The sequence below is a fragment of the Octopus sinensis genome, unplaced genomic scaffold (assembly GCF_006345805.1).
Source record: "Octopus sinensis unplaced genomic scaffold, ASM634580v1 Contig07226, whole genome shotgun sequence".
Taxonomy (NCBI): domain Eukaryota; kingdom Metazoa; phylum Mollusca; class Cephalopoda; order Octopoda; family Octopodidae; genus Octopus; species Octopus sinensis.
Window position 1 is genome coordinate 12,301 of NW_021829943.1, and position 5,200 is coordinate 17,500.

The 5,200-nt window shown below is 36.8% G+C and overlaps 1 long non-coding RNA gene across 1 annotated transcript; it reads right to left on the reverse strand.

The window, feature by feature from the left end:
* Positions 1-733: 733 nt before the first annotated feature.
* LOC118761084 lies at positions 734-4,996 on the reverse strand. Its single transcript, XR_004997145.1, has 2 exons — positions 4,799-4,996; positions 734-885 (listed from the first exon to the last, which is right to left on the reverse strand). It is a non-coding gene; the product is annotated as an uncharacterized LOC118761084 (long non-coding RNA).
* Between the last annotated feature and the right edge of the window lie 204 nt (positions 4,997-5,200).

Consider the following 5,200-nt stretch of genomic DNA (forward strand, 5'->3'; position numbering starts at 1 on the left):
CAGGGATTCCAAATGGGTCTCAAGGAATGAAGTTCCCATTCATAGTTACCATACAAACAATTTCCTGTGGAACCACTCTTTCCCTTGACATGCAACAAGGCACAGAGACAGGCATTTAAACAAATTGGAATATATCTTCCAACACAATTCTTCTCCCGTGGTCAGCTGTAAGTTTCACTTTCTAGAGTTTGGATGAAGCCTAATGTAAAACTATTGGCTGAGAGAAATAGAAACTGTATATTTACTGACAATTCTGTCCACAAGGAGGTTCTACTTGAAAACAAAATATGCATTTTAAGTATGTTTCACTAAATGGAATTACACTCTTCATTTTTGGGAACATCCCACAGGATATTTAAACTGTTTATATAACAATGGACGTATTTAGGGACATGCCGGGGCTTACAACAACAACGCCAACAACAAATGAAATTTCAATCTTTATTTCCAAAGTTAATCTCCAACAAAAGGGAGCTAAACAAATAAAGGGATCTCCATGTGGTAAATATATCTGCTAGAATTAGTAGCCGGATCCTACTCTATTCATCACTTATCATCTTAAAGAATGACACATTAGACAAGGAAAACATGATGGTCCTGGATGGAAGGCATTTAATCATAGGTATGTGTGTGGTGAAGGTAGACTTGGGGTTAAACAACAGCAATATTTACAAGAAATTCAACTGAAGTCTGATAATAAACATTCAAGCGCCGTGAAACATTCGGTTTCTAAAAGAGCTTCTTTTAATGTTTGAGGTGTACGTTTCGCTGGATCGCAACTTTGAAACCATTTGAGCAGCATCTGAAAGCCTTGTTCCATAACGCTGAACGAATGGTCAATCTTGATGATTTCCAGGTCATCTTGTGTAATTTCTAATTCCCTTCCTGCAAAAGATGCAACAAGAAATAATTGAAAAAGCATTAACGATAATATAAAACCTGTGAACTGTAAATTATAGATTTGACAAAGAAATTACGTGAATAGACGAATAAGAAATACTGAAGAAACACGGAAATTAGAAGACATTGTTATCTGTTTCTAAAGATTTTGAGAAAAATAACAAACAAGTTGAAATAAAAGCTGGAATTGGAGAAAACATTTTAAAATCGAATAAAATTGAAAGTAACACATGAGAAATCTTCTGGTAAACAACTGGCAGGAGAAGTGTTTGTGTGGGCAGCAGTATACGAAAAGCTCAAGAATCAACAAAGACAACCAATAGTTACACCATTTCATCTATCCATTCAAATGCTTTGCCTTCTCTTCATAGGAAGGTTATAGGGGTAGAGTCCTCAGGCACCTCCTTCATACGATCCTATCTAAAGTAACCTTGATTAGACATTCTGAGAGGATTTCCAAGCACAACCGATTGAAACATGGGTTTTATGCAAAACATTTTTCTTGGTTTAACCCTAGGTCTCTTGTCAGTTGTCTCAGCTCGATGAATCCCTCTTTTGATTCTTTTCTGGGACATTTTAATCACATGCCGGTAGTATTGAAGCAGCTGTGACCTCTCAATGCAGAGAAGCAGTCGTTTGGCCTGGAGACACACCCAAATTCCGAAGCTGGATGCGTTACTCCAGAGACTCTTCAGAGAAACTCAATTTCAGTCGTTTTGATAACATCCCATATTCAAAGAGTGAAATAGTCATCTGTGATGTGGTCCCTCCTATCATTAGTAAATAATTAAAGATTATCAAAATTCAGAAATATCTCGAAAGTGGGGAATGACTTCAACGGCACAAAGTAAAAATATAACACTGTTAGGTACATATTACATATTATAGAAGATACCAGCTCAAAAGTTAGTTTTGGAATACTGATTCCTAAAAAGGAATTACTTCACTGGCTGAAGGCCACAATTTCAAAAGAATCTCCTACAGGAGAGGCCCAAGAGTAAACAAAGCAATGAGAAAAGTTTTAGTTTGTAAGCAATAACAGAACATCTACACCGTACACCTACAACACTTGGGTCCTGAAAGAATCCCTGCATCCTCAAACATCTACATCATCTGGAAAGTTATCACAATTTATATGCAGGGGAGAGAAAAGGGGTTAATAGGAATTCTATATGGTTTATCTAAACAACACAATAGGTGCAGTGGTATCACAGGCAAGTTTACAGGGAGGACGGGTTAGGGTTGGGGAAGGACTTTTTAAGTAGCAGATACACGGGATTAGTTTGTAGTAAGAACAAGTATGAAAGACCTATAGTTTCTCTAACCTAGGAGACATAATTAGAAGTGGGTGGGTGGAGGTCTATTCTCAAAGTGCAGTGCTTAGAGGAAAAATGAGATGGAAAATGTACAGGGAACTGTTATGTCTACTGACAACTAAGGGATTCTGTCTCCAAACGAAGGAGAGATTGCATGATGTGTATTTGTAAAGTGCAATGATGCATTTAATGTAGAGGATGCATGAAAACTGGTAAGAAATGAGGTGAGCATATTTCACTAGAAATGTAATGTTAATGTGTTGAAAACCTGGGGTTAGGGAAAACTGGGCCTCAGAAGAATCTGTGATAGTGCACAATATAGTATAGATTTAGAAGGGATATGGTAAAAGAAATTTGGATAAAGAAGTGCCTGGAATTCAAGTGGAAGAAAACAAGCGATTAAACCTGACAAACAACCACAACGACTGTGGGAGAAGTCGTCTGACACATACAAACTTGGAGAAATGAACGTAATATGCTGATTATATTGGACTGGTGTTAATGGATTGATTTTTACCCCAGTATTTGACTGGTACATTTTGTATGACTGCCAGAGAGATAACAAATTGGCAATGTCAAAGATGATGTCCTCTCTTAATTTAGATAAATCGTTTCTATCAGCTGACTAAAGGGATTACGTTACGACCTCTTGAATCTGGGGACTAGATTTGAACCTTTCACCTCTGATTATATACACACACACATAACACACACACACATATACAACACACATATATAATTTTTGCCGCTTTTTATAGAGATAAAGAGGGTTTATAAGGCTTCAAAAAGGAAGTGCTCAAGTGTAATTGAGACAGAGAGAGATAAAGAAACATCGATCAGAGAAGAAACATGAAATTCGAGTCAACAACTTTATACATAACACCGTCTCTTATCAAACATTTGATCATATCTAAATACTACCCTGGCCTTTAAACATATAAAAAGAATACATATATATAAAAAAATACAGAAGGTAAAAAATATACATGCAAATAAAAATACAGATATATAGAATGGCTTGACAAGAAGGTTTATATAATTGACTAAGAATTCTAAAGTGTGTCGTGCGACTAAAAACCTAAATAAAATATCAATTGACTAAAAAGATTTTTTTATTCCCCTCAAACACAAAAAAAAGAAGAAAGTCAAAATAGTTCATTTCATAAAAACCATGGGGTACTACTTGAGAACAGTGGTCCCGGTGCGCGCACTCGCATTAGCTAGTCATGACTAGTCGATCTTTTCTTTGTGTTTTTGAGTTTTATTTACTTTGCTTTAAAAAATTATTTATTTTGTGTCCGTGCTAGCTAGTCGTGACTAGTCGATCCTACAACGGCTTCCTAGAAAAGTAAATAAAACACAAAATAAATAATTTTTTGGATCTTTTCGGTTTGAACGGCAGTTTTTTGTAGCAGTGTCATATGAAATTGTCACCCATAATTATGACCCTAGTATCAATCTGTTGCATTTCAATCTGTTTTAGGGTTAAGGGTGGGTGGAAGGATAACTTTTTTGTTCAGAAATGTAAATAAATAGGCGCAGGAGTGGCTGTGTGGTAAGTAGCTTGCTTACCAACCACATGGTTCCGGGTTCAGTCCCACTGCGTGGCACCTTGGGCAAGTGTCTTCTACTATTGAGAAAATTCTATATGTTGTAAGATATTTCGACTTCAATTTCAAGCATTTCAGCAATTTTAACATTCCGTGCTGTATGAATACGTCCCTCGTTTAAGAAACAGATTGGGTTTATTTACATTTGTGAAGAAAAAAAGATACCCTTCCCTAACCCTAACCATAACTCTAAACCTAACCCTAAAATAGATTGAAATGCAATAGATCGATACTAGGGTCATAACCATGGGTGACAATTTCATTTGACACCGCTACAAAAAATCCCATTTTCCGTAGCGAGGGAGATAGATAGACAGAGAGGGAGATAGAAAGAGAGAGAGGGAGATAAATAGATAGAGAGAGAGAGATGGAGATAGATAGCTAGAGAGAGAGAGAGGAGATAGATAGATGGAGAGAGAGGAGATAAATAGATAGAGAGAGAGGAGATAAATAGATAGAGAGAGAGAGAGGGAGATAGATAGCTAGAGAGAGAGGAGATAGATAGATAGATAGAGAGAGAGAGGAGATAAATAGATAGAGAGAGATAGGGAGATAGATAGATAGAGAGGGAGATAGATAGAGAAAGAGAAAGACAGATAGAAAGATAACGAGGTAGATAGAGAGAGAGAGAGAGAGAGAGAAAGATAGAGAGAACGATAGAGAGAGAAATAGTATGTAAATAGAGAGAGAGAGAGAGACAGAGAGAGAGGCAGATATATGAATAGATAGAGACAGATATAGATAGGTAGGCAGAGAGGCAGGCAGAGAGACATTTAAAAGCATGGATGTCAGTGTATATACAACTGAATCTATGTTCGTGATTTCATCAATTTGTCTGTTTATGTCTGGGTAACGAATCTCTATGTTGTATTGTAACATAACAATAATATATAAACATGCATCTATCCACCTATCCATACACAGATACGTAAACTCTATCTTATGACAATATAAGACAAGAAAAATCTGTACCTTGCAGAAAGACAGAATATTTCCAGGTGTAGGACTCCCAAAAGCCATTTCATTCTGGCTCTGGGTCGCGCGGATGAATAAATTGTATTCAGTTCTTAAGAATATATTTAATGTTAAGCAGGAGGTCATTCAGGGCAGCCAATAAAGCGACTCATTGTATTTTTTCTTTGTTGGTTGCCTTTCATTCTTATCTCTCAATATCCTGTCACTCCTTCACTCACAGGAATTTCTGAAATTACAGCTGTGACCTAGTTTTACCCTAATTGTCCAAAGAGCTATGTGTATATGTATGTGTGTGTAGAGAGACAGAGAGAGAGAGGGAGAGAGAGAGAGAGAGAGAGAGGAAGAGAGAACGGGTGGGCAACACCTACGTATGTTGATTGTATATTATTAACCCATTGA